Source organism: Mus caroli, chromosome 15 (genome assembly GCF_900094665.2).
Source record: "Mus caroli chromosome 15, CAROLI_EIJ_v1.1, whole genome shotgun sequence".
NCBI lineage: Eukaryota > Metazoa > Chordata > Mammalia > Rodentia > Muridae > Mus > Mus caroli.
The window spans coordinates 53,785,084-53,799,927 of record NC_034584.1 but is presented as its reverse complement, the minus strand read 5'-3'; positions in this window follow the sequence as shown (position 1 = coordinate 53,799,927).

Sequence of the window (14,844 nt, the reverse complement as noted above, 5' to 3'; positions counted from 1 at the left end):
CCCAGAAACAATAGCCACCATTTGCATAAAGAATGTGCTAGCCTCCAGGTAGCACAGGCCCATTTGAGTGTTCTATAAAGGGCTGCTGAAAACTTAAGCTACTGGCCACATGTGAATCACACATCCAGTATTAAAACAATATTTTAAAAAGGACAGATGCCTCAGTCCTTTTAAACACATCCGATTTGTACGACTCTATAGACACTGAATATTATTTTCTCTCCTTAACAGAAAATCAGAGCAATTAGCTGTTTTTCATAGAAGAATATGGTTAGAAAGCAAAACGGCTGAAGCACAAGGGTGCAAACTGTGGTGGTCTGACTCCAACGTGATGCAGCTTGCCACTATCTCTTCTCTTGCATAAAGTAGACATTGTTGTCCACATAAGCCAAACAAAGGGATGGCGGTCCAGCAAGACTCTGTGAATCATCCCATAATTTAGGTGGAAAATCTGCATATTTTTTTGCCCAACAATCATCTCCTCAATCATGGGGCAACAGCACCCCTGGTCCTGCCACCCACTGGTGGTGCTCTCTACACTGGTCATCTCAACCCTCTACTGCTTTGCGACATCACCTGGAGGACAAATCAATAACGGCTAAGCAATGCCCTGGTCAAAACCAGGACATAACCACAGCTTTAGCATTGACACCCTGTGGTTTCCACTACCTGGGAAGTAAACCCATCTTGCTGGTAGGCAAACCACAACCAAACCTCAGCAGCTATCCTCATGGAAATGAGGATACTCTGAGGATCCTGCTGGCACCTTTGTGGTAGTCTCTCGTATAGTCACCAACAGCCTGTCCGGTCTCTGTGCACATATCTGTTCCTTACCTCACAAGGGGCAGGGGGTTCTTTTTTCTCTCCCTTTGAATCTTAAGACCTACTTTGCCCAAATAAATGTGGCAGAAACAGTGTTCTAGAATGTCTGAGCTGGCTCCAGGAGGTTGGGCAGCTCTCTCCCCATCTTAGAATCCATCCCTCAGGCTGTGGAGAAGCTTGGATTACACTATAATGGTGGGAGGGTATCTGGGGAAACTGAGTCTGAAGATAAACAGACATCTTGGCTATGTCCACCCCAGGTAACCTCTAGCTGAGGACAGCTAACCAAGTAGCTGTGACTACCACACTCACAGCAAAAAAAAAAAAAAAAAATGTTTGGAAGAACACTAGATCTTGTTTGAAGCTGCTATATTTTAAGTGATTTGTTATTCAGTCTTAAAAAGAAAAACAGTATGAAAGATTTTTTTTCAGTATGAAAGATTTCTCGGTTGCTTACCTGTGTCAGTGTGCAGTGGATCACAGTACCTGGGTGTGCTCACACTTTCATGACTGATGGGCAATTTCTGACCTAAGGGCAAGGGGCAGTAGTGTGGCTTCATTCATTGAGTGTGAGTGCCTTTCTGTGACAGGAATATGCTGGAACCAAGGATCTTGTAATTTAAAAGTGGTCAATGCCTGTAAGAGACCATGTTTGGGAAGAAAGGTCCAATCCTAGCAGAGAGAGAGAGAGAGAGAGAGAGAGAGAGAGAGAGAGAGAGAGAGAGAGAGAAGATGGAGACTTTTTATCCACTTTGCATATTGAAGATTTTCATTCTAATCACACAGAAGTACAAAAGAATTAACAAGAGTCCCGAGAAAGTATGTGTTACCGTGGTCCAAGCAACAGGTTTTCGCTTTCTTTCCAAGAAAAGCAGCAAGGGTTCTTAACTGTTGAGCATTTGCGTGTTTACATGTACGTGCCCATATGCGCATGTGCAGCATATGTGCACGTGATGACAACCTTAGATGTTATTCTTCATATACTAGATGCCTCTTGTCTGTTATACTCTTTAAGTTACATTTTTTTGTGCACATAGAAATACTACAGCCCAGGTGTGGTGGCCAGGGAAATCCAGCAGGAGCCTTTCCCTGCTCCTACTATGTGGGTTCTAAGGGATTGGACTCAGTTCCTCATGCTGGAAAGGCTAGCACTTGGCTTTTTCAGAAAGAATATTAATTTATTCCCTCAGTTTTCTGTAACCCTAGAGTCAAAGTCAGAGATGAAAGGGCTAGCTGCTTTGGTTTCTGCTAAGCCATCTATGGATACTTGGCTTGCAGATAGTTATCTCCTCTCTTGCTGTCTCACGTGACCTTTTCTCTGTGTGCATGAACTCCCCAGTACGTGCAGGATAGCAAGCATCAGCCTCTTCATAAAGATGGAGATTCTGAGGCCCAGAAAGAGCCCAGCCTTAGTCCAACACTCATCAAAATCACTGGTGTGGCTTTGAACAAGACTGCAACAATTTGTCCTTCACTTTTCTTACTTACAAAATTAGCTTTTTTTTTTTTTGATTTTTATTACATATTTTCCTCAATTACATTTCCAATGCTATCCCAAAAGTCCCCCATAGCGCCCCCCACTTCCCTACCCACCCATTCCCACATCATGTTGTTCCAACAATAGGGTTGCAGATCCCTTTAGCTCCTTGGGTACTTTCTCTAGCTTCTCCATTGGGAGCCCTGTGATACATCCAATNATTGGGAGCCCTGTGATACATCCAATAGCTGACTGTGAACATCCACTCCTGTGTTTGCTAGGCCCCGGCATNGTCTCACAAGAGACAGCTATATTTACATTATTACATTGGTTTTGTGATTGTTTGAGTAAATAAATAAAGTGGAGTAGCAGAAATGGCTCAACAGTTAAGAACATTTGCTTCTCTTCTTGGATTCGATTCCCAGCACTCTCATGGAGGCCCACAACCATCTCTAACTCCAGTTCCAGAGGGTCTGATGCCCTCTTCTGGCCTCTGCCAATACCAGGCAGGCATGCAGTACACAGGCATACACGCAGGCAAAAAAACATTGACACACACTGAATAAGATTTAAAAAGAAATAAGTTAATATTTGTAAACAATAGTAGTTCATAGTGCCTATTTTCAAGTCATTTTATCTTCTGTTGCGTGCATTTTTTTTTTAATGAAACAAAGTCAAAACCTTGATGAGCTAGAGTCCACAGGACCAGTGACCAGCTTGGAGCTGAGTCCTGGCCAAGTGCTCTTTCTTCAGCCCTCCACTCTGCCTCTCAGCAAGGTCTGTGTTTCCATTTCCAGTAAGGGAGCTAAGTCGGCTGTGAGCCCCCTCAAGGCACACTTTCCACCGAGATGTCCTTGCTCACTCCCTCAAGTATCGAACGGGAAAGGACTCACCAGGTTTTCTATAATCTCCATTAGTCCCATACCTAAACATCACTGGAACATTTTTTTATGAGGAGCCTTAAGGAAAAACGTGAAGGAAAATGTATTTGTCTTTTTCTCATTACCTGTGGTGGCTAGTCTTGATTGTCAACTTGACTACATCTGGAATTAACTAAAACCTACATGGCTAGGCACACCTGTAAGTGATTTTTAAAATTTTACTTATTTGAGGGTTTGTTTTTTGGTGGGGGGGGGAGGTTGGTTGGTTAGTTGGGTTTGGGTTTTGGTTGGTTGGTTTGTTTATATTGGCTTGATTTGGTTTGGTTTGGGGGTGCGGTTGAGATAGGGTTTCTCTGTATAGCCTTGGCTGTCCTGGAACTTAGTCTGTAGAACAGGCTGGCCTCAAACTCAGAGATCTGCCTGCCTCTGCCTCCCAAGGGCTGGATTCAAAGGTGTACACCACCACTGCCTGGCTGGTTTTGTTTGTTTGTTTGTTTGTTTGATTGGTTGATTGGTTGATTGATTGATTGATTGATTGATTGATTGATTGATTGATTTTTAACAAGTAATTAGAAGTAGGGAAAACCTACTTCTAACCCAGATCTTTGAGGTAGAAAGATTTGCTTTTAATCCAGATCTTTTGAGGTGGGAAGATCCATCTTTAATCTGGGCCACACCATCTGCTGGCAGCCTATAAAAAAAGCCACGGAAGGAGGAAGCTTGCTTTGCCTTCTTGCTCTCGCTCTCCTTGGTAAGTCCGTCCCTTCACTGGCTTTGGAGACTACTTCTTTGGGATTCCATGTATACTGAAGTTGCCTAGTGAACTAAATAATTATTGGATTCTTGGACCTTCCATTGGTAGACAGCCATTGCTGGACTAGCCAGACCATAGCCTGTATGCTATTTTAGTAAATCCCCTTCATACATATGTGTGTAGATATGTGTACTCATATTCATAAATATATTCATATTTGCATATATTTTCACACATGTAATATGTAGTCTATAAGTTCTGTTCCTCTAGAGAACCCTGACCAATTCATTACCCCTCTGCATCTCCTTGGATCACATGTAGGGTGAGGACTTCAGAAATGACTCAAAAAGCATGTTTACTGTCCAAGAGTGTTAAATAGAAATCAAAGGGTTAAATCTAGCCAGACCCTACCTGGGATGGTGAATTCTTCACAGTCTACTTCCTATGCTCTGGCCAGCCTAGTCCCATTTCAGAAATGCTCATCGGGTAACACTCTGTCCCTCCAAGGAAGATCTGTCCAGGCTCTGCAGCTGGCATGGTCCCTCCATCACAGTGGAGAGCCAGGGTGATGGGAAGATCGCAGTTCTCATTTGCAGCCTGGCTTCTGTCCACATCCCAATAATGACACAACTAGCTCCTCCGAGGAGCACTTACCAATCTCCACCGAGATCTGTTGGATGGGCAGCCCAGTTTCCATCCCAGCCAAGCACAAGCAGCTGTGGGTGGGGGCGTGGACACCGCTCTCATCCACCCGGGGATCTGGGAAGACAGCGCTCAGCTCCTCGCCCGCCAGAAACCCAGCCAAGCATAACAGGGCTGCTGCTGAGGCCTTGAGGAACCAAATGGAAAAGAGCCCAAGTTGGGGCTATGAACGCCAAGGTCATCAGAGAAGCATGCTCATCTACCCCTGCTGATGGAATGGTCCCAAAGGGAAAGATTTAACTTGTTTTAGGAACTAGTCAGAGCCTGGATTGGGCGCACTGCCAGCGCATTACGAGAACAATCTCTGGGAAATGGAGAATGGGGTTCTTTGCCAAGCAGACTGAATCTCTGGAGCTTGACATCCAGTGGCCCCTGATACTCAGCCAGCCCCTCATTCCTTGGGACCTCCCTAATCAGTGCAGCACCAGACAAGCTGGGTGTTGATTCTTATTCGCCATATATGCAGAGTTTCTATAGTGCAGAAGTTACAGAATGGGCTTAAGGAGCCGCCTCTGCCCTCCAGGCCTTTGTCTGGAGCCCACGGATAATTACAATACAATACCATAGATGCTGCAATGTTACAGCGCATCCCCAGAACCCAGAAAGAGGAGCACCTACCTAGCCCTGTCTGAACAACCTGGAAGAGACATGGGTCTGGCCTGGAGGGGTGACCCTGATCAGATAACACTGACGAAATGTCTTCTAGGTCCTGAGTGAAGACCAAGACTGGGCAGGGACAAAGTGAAGGTGTGAAGGTTTCAGTGGGTTCTTCCAACTGCCCCTGCCCCTACCCATTCCCCTAAGGGAGGGTCTCCCCTGAGGTGATAGATCATTTACTACTTAGTTTAGCATCCTGTCTTTGTGAGCTGACCCAGATACATTTCCAGAGGCCTTGGGAGTCTCCAAGAACCCCAACAGTACATGCCAGCTTAACTCCAAGAAGGGAACCAATGTCCCCTGGGCTCACACCCTGAGCAGTCAGTCACACCTGTGAAAGAAAATGGAAGACAAGCCACCTAGGTTCTAAAATGATCACGTGTGAAATTCCAAATAAAACCAAGGATAGAATTAGGAATGAAGATAGCCCTTGCCTCCTCGAAGGTGCCGGTGGCAAATTCACAGACCGATCTCTATGCCAACAGCTGTTCCCACAGAGACGCTGCCAACCCCCGAGGCTCCCACTTCCTGTGACTTCTTCACAGGGCCTTGCATGATCCTGGGGTCAAGAGTGAGCTCAAATAAGCCTTCATGAAGGGAACTTGGACTTTTTCAAAGAGCTGTCTCACTTTGCCATTGAGGAAGGGTCTCCTGGTTGGGCTGAGGAGGCTACCTCACCTACAGGGCTCACCTACAGACCAGGAGGCTGTCACATGGCACTGTCCTAGAAGTCATGAGAGGAGGAGGAGGAGGAGGAGGAGATGGACAGGGGACAGGCAAATGGGAGAGGGAAGAAATATTGGAGGACAGTAGAGAAAAATGGAAGGAGAAAAGGAAGAAGGAAGGAAGGGAAGGGGAAGGTAGAAAACTTATATTTCTTTGAGCAGACACAAAATACCATGAGACATTTTGTTGACCCTATTTAAAAAAAAAAACTGGGACTATGAGAAATAAAGGAAATCACTGAAGGTCAAAACCCTAGTAAACAGAGATTTGATCTAAACTCCAAGGACTCTGAATCTTGTGCTTTTTCTAGACAGCCCAGATAAAAATAACTTCCCTGTATCGAGCATGTGCCCCATGCCAAGTCCCGAGAAGGCACTTTACAAACGCAGTTTCTCCAAGCACAGCAGGCCCTGCTCAGCTGCCTCTACAAGTGCAGGAGGAATAGACAGGGCCACCCCAGGGACTTGGCACCCTGATGGCAAGAGTTTTAAAATGATGGGATGGACACATCTAGTAATCATGGTGACTAGCTCTGGTAGAGACCCACTTCCCAGTAGCTAGCTACATCTCTGAACAAACACCGTGGGTGAGGCTTGGCCCAAGCTCCCCTACCTTCTGCTGTCTGCCCATCAAGGGGTCGCCAACCTACCCAGGGCCTTGCAGAAGCTGACCACACAAATATGGTATGGGATTCAAATGCAAGCCATGAATCTAGAGATTCCTTTTCTTTATGAAGCTAAAACTCTGCCAACTGAAAGATTGTCCTATGCCTGGAGACCCTACCTGCCTCACTTTTCTGAGGTTAGGAATACCATTTCTTTGGATGTCTCAATGCTTTTAACAGATTTTGGAGCCAATGAACAGAGCCATGCCCATGGCAGGCATGACCATTGTGTGGGTTGTTTGGTGGATTTATTTGACTGTTTCTGTCATTTTGAAATCAGCAGTTCGATGATTTTTAACCACATTCATTTGTTGTTCAGCCGTCAACCCCATTCATCTCCAGAACTTTCTTGCCATTCCAAACTGAAGCTCGGTAGCCATTAAACAATAACTCCATGGCCTTCTCCTTACCCACAGCAACCACTGCTTTGTTTGCATAGCCTGGATTACCCTAAATTTCCTACAAGACGAATGAGCAGCACTTACCCTTTTAGAGCTGCCTTATTTTACTTAGCATAATGCCCTCATGGCTCATCCACGTTGTACTTGTCTCTAAATGTTCTTCCTTTTAAAGGCTGAGTTCTGTTCCACTACAAAGATATACCAACTCTTGTTCATCTGCTCGTCCTTTGATGGTGCTTGATATAATTTTTAAATTTATTTTGGCTTTACATGTGTGTGTGTGTGTGTGTTTTCCCTACATGTTCGTATATGCACTATATGTATGCTTGGTGCACACAGAGATCAGAAAGGGATGTCAGATCCCATGGAACTGGAGTTATGGATAGTGGTGAACAACTATGTAGGTACTGGGACCCCAACCCAGGCTGCTGCAAGAGCAACAAGGTTCTTAGCTACTGAGCCATCTCCATAGCCTCATATTTGGTTTAATATTAAAGATCACTGTAATCCAAAAGCCTAGAAATTCTTTATCCAGCCTATGTGCATGTGTAAGGGATGCTGTGTTCACTACTCTCTTTATTCTGAAGCACCTTATGACTATAACCCTGTATCTATTGTTGTTGTTGTTATTATTATTATTATTATTATTATTATTATTATTATTTTGAGACAGGGTCCCTCTATGTATCCCTTCCCATCCTGGAACTTGATATGTAAACCAGACTGACCTCAAACTCACAAAGATCTACCTGCCATTGCCTTCCACATGCTGGGATTTAAAGGCGTATACCACCAAGCTCAGCCCTTAACCCCTATCTTCATCTAACTTGCTGAAGGAACATCTCATTGGATGCCATAAGAAACATTCAGTCACTAACTTTGGAAACACAGGAATACCCCCAACTGTGGGATTCAGAGTAACCCATGAACCCCCAGGGCAATGGGCTAGCCAGGAACTCAGAAAGAGCAAGTGCCTTGCCTAGCATAGGACCTGGTGGGCAGGCAGAGAATGCTAGCCTCTCCCCAAGGAAGCATTGGGTCACCAGCCTGGCCTTTCACACCACCAAACTGTGGGGTTAGGCAAGGGCTAGCAGTGTGAGGGGTCAAACCACAGCAACTTCTCCTCCTTCTGAAGTGACCCAGTGGGGAAAATGTCAGGCACGCTCCTTACATGTCACCAGTCAGTTACCCATACATTGAATTGCCACCACTTTTCCAAGTCTTGGGGTTCATCTCAAGGTAGTGGAGATGTGACTCCTGTCCTGAGGAGTGAAGCCTCATGGGAACTCAGCAACTTCCATGTCTGAGAAGAACCTTGGTTTCCCAACCTCATGCTTTTCTTCTGAAATCAATTTGTTGAGGCTAAGACTTCCCGCCTGGCTTTCCCACAGTCTCCTTTCTCAGAGAAGGTGGAGATACTTACTATCTATGTGATCAGTGAGTTCAGGAGCAAATCAGACAAGCCCTTCTGCAGCCTCTCTTTAGGAATCGCCTTGGGCTGTGTCTGTAGGATTGTGTTTGTGAGGAAGAACTCTGGACTTGCCTAATGGTGCCATTGTTGGGGTGGACAAGCCTGTTTTACTCCAGGGAACAGCCTTTAAGGAACTCACTGTGTGATCACGGACTTCTGGCACATTCTTCAACCCACCTCCATGTTATAAATCCCCATTGCTCTGTTTGTTCCTAGCTGAAGAGAAAGAAGAATGTCCATTACTTTGAGCCCCTTAGAATAACCATTGCTTACAGTCACTACAAATCCCCCTAAATCCCAGCATTGTAACTCTGTAAAAGCTTTACATTTCTATTCACAAAATCCAGGGATGGTGTTCTTGCCCATGAGGTCCTATGGTTAAGGGCCTCAACTGTCTGGCTTCCTAGTCATGCCAGAGACAGACATCCCTACCCTGGTGAATGCCTTATAAACCTACTGCAGGGTGCTTTTCAGAGCAGACCAGGAAGTGTTACAGATCACTTCCACCCACTCTGCACTCGGAAGAGTCCACAATACCGACCAGGTACTGCAGAAGAGGCTACAGACTGTGGTTTACTCCTGTGCCCCAGAGACAAAAAGAGAGTGAAACACCACAGATGAACCTGAGTGTGTACTACCAGAGCCTATCAGGGTCTGATGCTTTCAATATGAAGGTAAAGATTTAAAGATCCAAAGTACGGGACTAGGTTACTCAAAATGCACAGTCATTTAGCAACAGAGCTGGGAGGAGAATCGGGAGTCACAGGAACTAAACAACAGAGGAAGGGAAGGATGGGGGTGAAGCTGGAGAGGTGAGCAGGCCTTAGGGGCAGGCAATGACCCTGTCTCTAGAGGGGGAAAAAAAAAAGACAAACAGGAGCTGACCGGATGGAGATGTCAGTAACCAAATCTCCCATCAGACCCTTGGATGAGAGCAGCAGTTCCCACACTGTCACCCTCCAGGGCCCTTTCATAATTTTCCCCTTTGGACCTCATGTTTTGAAAGATTGCGTGTAACAAACAAACTGTACTCATTGGGTAATAACAAATACATTTCCCCACTTACTCATCAAGGGTGTGTGTGTGTGTGTGTGTGTGTGTGTGTGTGTGTGTTAGCCCACAACTGGATGTGCTCACTTTGAACCCCATGACTATCATGGATTTGATTTCTAAACCGTATTCCAGCAATGTCTGTGATGTCACCAAGAGCCAATCAAATCTTCTGACCCACGCAAGACACATTGCTTCCATGATTTAGTTCCAGGCAAAACAAAGAAACTAAGAGATCGGCTAGTCTAAATTGTCCCAACATGGGATGAAATGACAATTTTAAAGAGTCCAAAAAAATACTCCTAGGCCCACAGCCTTATACAGAACCCTAGAGAATACAAGAGTCCTTGGTTCTAAACTAGCTCCAAGATCCCCTTTAAAGTTCCTGCATACTGAGCTCTTCCTGTGGGGCCACCAGCATATAATATTTGCTATCCCAGTCTTTCAACCCCCACCCCACTGGTACACTCTGAATGTGAAATGTCACCCACAGACTCATGTTTTGAACACAGCCTCCAGCAGGTGGCACTATTTTGAGAAGTTATGGAATCTTTGAGACATAGTTCCTTGGTGATGAATGGCGACTTCTGGGGTGAACCTTGTAGGTTTATAGCCCAGCCCCATTTCCAGTTCTGCTCGCTGATCCCTGATTCTCCAAAATGTGAACAAACCATGCCACAAGCAGCCACCACCAGACTGAACCGTTCCAAGCTCCATGCTACAAAGCACTGTGAGCCAAGAAACACCTTCCCTCTCTTAAACACATACCATCAGATATTTTGTCACAGTGAGAAAAAAAATAATATACCAACAGATAATGCCAAGCTGTGTGTTTGATTGGTTGGTTGGTTGGTTGGGTTGGGTTGCTTGGTTGGTTGGTTGGATGGGTTTGTTGGATGGGTTGGGTTGGGTGGGTTTGAGGGTTTGGTTTAGGGAATGGAGAGTTTCTTTTCATTAAATAAGAAGTTTCTCAAAGACAGGGGCCATGTCTCTGTATTCCTATCATCTATATGGTACCAGATAGTCAATGATTATCACAAAAATTTAAAATCTACATATGAGTATGATGGACTCTACCTTTTGCTTACAGGTCAGGCTGGCAAGCAGAAGGAAAGGAAACAGCCCACTTGAACTTGAAGGGATCAGAAAGGCAGCCAAAGATGGAATATATAGACAAGATTTTCCTCTCCCCAACCAAATGCTCTGTGTGTGCTACTGACTCTACAGTTCTGGAAGTTTTCTTGTGTGTGGGGGGGGGGGGTTGTCGCTTCTGTCTCCAACCAGCAGAAAAGAGTGATGGCACAGTGTTCTTCTCAAAGCAGTTTATTCAGGAACCTTTCAACATGCAAGCAGGAATCTCTCCTAGCCCCAAATCACAATCCCTTATATAACCCCTCAACCATGCCCCATCAGCCAGTCCACATAATCTCAGTTCATTGGCCTTCGTCAAATGGCCTGATCTTGCATCATGGTGCGCCTGCGCAGCTCTCACAATGGACGTGGCTTATTTTCGGGTGTATGAGGAAGTCAGGTGCAAGTCATAAGACTTGGCTGCAGTCCCGGGTGCCATCTTGGGACTACCACCACACCTGCTCCCTACATCTCCCCTTTTTTTCTTTTTTGGCAGAGAGAATGCCTGTCTTAGGTTGCCTCCTGCAGCAATGCCCCTTACCCATCATTGGGAGACAAACAGCTTTGGTTTGATCCCTGTCTTAGGTTGGTGACACGCCCAGGGAGTCTTACCCATCATTGACTACTTCTCTAGCATGCCAAGCCACACTTGAGGAGACTGTCCTGTCTCCACCACTGCAAAGGCCTGTAACATCAAGGCTTGGGCTCTGCGCTGACAAAATGTATATGGCAAATGCACCAAAGGCCAGGATGCTGATTAATATCAGACACAGGGCAAGTCCACCAATTCTAGTCCACTCTTTCAAGTGGGAGACAGCTGTAGATCCAGCTAGCCAGTCCTTCAGCCATGGACACGTCCACACGGGTGGAGTTAATATGGACAATGGATTGTCTCAATTCCTGAACTAATCCATCAAAATGCTGAGACCAATTTCCGGTAAGGTACTGAGATATATCGCGGGATAAATGAGCAGCATGATTGGCATTCACAAATGGTATAGATGTAACACACAGTCCCGAATATTTCCACTCACAACCCAATTGTGCTAACTCCATCAAAACATCCACTTGTTCCTGGACTAAATCAACCCTTTGATTCAGCAATAAAATTCCTGCTTTCAGCTGGCTATTAATGTTTCCCTGAACATCCAAAGTTTCTGCAACACCCACAGATAAATTATTCACAGCCGCAGCAGTTTGTACCACAGAGGTAAGGGATATGGCTGCAGCCGTGACTGTGGTGGCAGAAATTGCTATAGCAGTGACAATGGCTGCAGTAATGCCAAAAATCCCTCTTAGGTCTAAACAAAGTCATAGCAGAAGGAGCTTGAACAGGCCAAGGTACAAAGCGAGGCATCCTAGTCACAACAGCTAAATGATATTCAGATGCATTCCAGCACATACTATAATAACAAATATCACTACTACAATTAACAACATTATTCTCATAACTACCATTATAAACAATAAACACAAAAGGAAGCCACAAACAAACGCATAGCCTTAAAGGAAGCATTGCGCCCTCCAGCAAGTTGAGATACAGGGGTTTCAAACACACTAGACCCATTCCAATAAAAACTTGCATTACCCCATGCCCCTCCCACTAGCATACTCAGAGGAGAAAGATCTTTGCAACTACCATTCACACCACACAACAACCACACATCAAAAGGATTACTAGCTCCTACTTGAGCTGGATTTTGATAGGTCCAATTATATTCTGAAAATGAGCTATTACTGACTGTGCCAATATAAGGAGAAAAGGTAAAATATTTCTTTACCGCCCAAGCTGCCTTTCTAGACTGACACCCAGTCCATGGCGGAAGGGAATCATGGGTACCCTTGCAAAAGAGAGCCCATCTAGGTTGGGGAGGTATGGTATCATTGCCTTTGGAAATACTGGCAGGCTGCACCCCTTGAATCCATGCTGCATTAGCTTTAGTAGAACTATTAATTGGCATATCAAACCATGCTGCTGTTTAATTATACATTTGAATGCAGCCACTATTCTGAGAGATATTTTGAATCATTTGAAAGCACAACAATCCCCTCAACTGAAGCTGCATCGGTTCCTACACAGGAGCTATTTCCCCATCCCATGGTAACAAGGGTAACTGCAGCGAAGCATTAGCTGTGAAAAATCGAGGGAACACTTGTGCCAAATGCATCAACAGCATGGGTTTGGGAAACACAGATAAGATTCCCCAACGTGGATCTTCAGTCATCACCATGGGAAGTATCCTCAACACCAGGAACATCCATGCCGTCCCCACTCCGCTCATTTTGGACTGCTCTGGTCAATCACTCCAGGACCCACAGTGGCTGTCGATGATCCTGAGGAAACACAAACAGACCCTCTCGCCCAAACCAACACTGGATCAGGGCCCTTCCAACAACCAGTTAAGACATCCTTCCACATGACCATGCCTTTTGGAGAAACATCAGGATCGACGTGACTCTCGGCTGCGACCCGTCCATGTTTGTCTTCATTCAAAAAATTCAAGGTAAAAAGGGCAATGGCTAATCTCTCCCTAGAGGTGGAACCAGTAAAGGCAATTCCCCCCTTTTGATTAATTAAGCATTCTTTTAGGGTGCGATGGGCTCGTTCAATAATGCCCTGAACCGAGGGTTATAGGGTAACCCATGGGTCAATCGGACACCCATCATTTTACAAAAGGAAACAAAAGAGGCAGAAGTATAAGCCGGCCCATTATCAGTCTTTAATTCTTTAGGTTGTCCCCAAGCACCCCAAGCTTCAAAGCAATGCGCAATCATATGATGTGCCTTCTCTCCTGTGTGCAAGGAGGCAAAAATGACACCCGAAGGTGTATCTATGAAGACATGAAGATATTTTAACTTTCCAAAATCAGAGAAATGGATAACATCCATTTGCCATAGGTACAAGAGGCTCAATCCATGTGGATTGACCCCCACTCCTATCTGAGGCAATAATGGGGCACATGTTTGGCACATTTTCATGATATCTCTCGCCTCCGTTCAAGAAATTTTAAATCGGGAGGATAAGGCTTTGGAATTAACATAAAACTGTGAATGAAAATCACGTGCCAAATCAATAGGTGAGGCAATTAAAAAGGCCATGCATGCCTTAGAAGCTTTATCTACAATATCATTCCCTTTTGCAAGGGGTCCAGGCAATCTGGTATGAGCACAAATATGTTGCACAAAAAAAGGTGAATGTCTATTCAAGATAAAATCTTGCAATGTAATTTTCTAATGGTAGATTAACTTTACCTACTACCTCCAAACATTGCAACATATTAACAACATATTGGCTATCAGAAATCAAATTAAAAGGGCCTGGAATTAATTCAAACACCTTAACCACAATTTGCAATTCAATAACTTGTGGTGATGCGGGGGGAAATTGTATGGTAACTGGTGATGATCCTGCTACTAAATATGCTCCATATCCTGCCTTGGAACCATCTGTAAATATAAGTGGAGCATCCAGCAAAGGATTTTTTGAAGTAACGCAAGGAAAAATCACAGGATGAGCTTTAATCAATTGTAATATTGGATCTTTGAGGAAATGATTATCAAATTGGTCCTGAAAACTGCACCTTAAAATGACCCAATCATCCACTGTAGCTGATAACACTTCTAGCTGTTTAACATTATATGGAACTATCAAATCCTCTGGCAGAATGCCAAAAAATTGCATACTTTGCTGAATACCAAGCAAAGCCAATTGAGCCACTGAGGCGGGATAATAAACAAGTGTTTTGGCTGGGGAAATCTTTGGATGTATCCAGAGCAAGGGAGCCCCTTGCCATAAGACCCCCCATTGGTTGTGATTCTGTTGGCAAAATACACAATACAATAGGCTTTGACTCATCTTGGTGTTTCAAGGCAGCATCTTGAATGCTCTGCTCCACCAAAAGTAAAGCCGCTCTGGCAGCATTAGTAAGATATCTGGGAGAATTCAAATCTGTATTGCCTGGTAGGATATCATATAATGGCTGCAATTGTTTATTGGTTAAAGACAAGTAGGGTCGGACCCATTGAATATCTCCCAATAATTTTTGAAAATCATTTAAGGTACATAAATTATCGGTGCGAATTTGGATCTTTTGTGGGAACACCAATT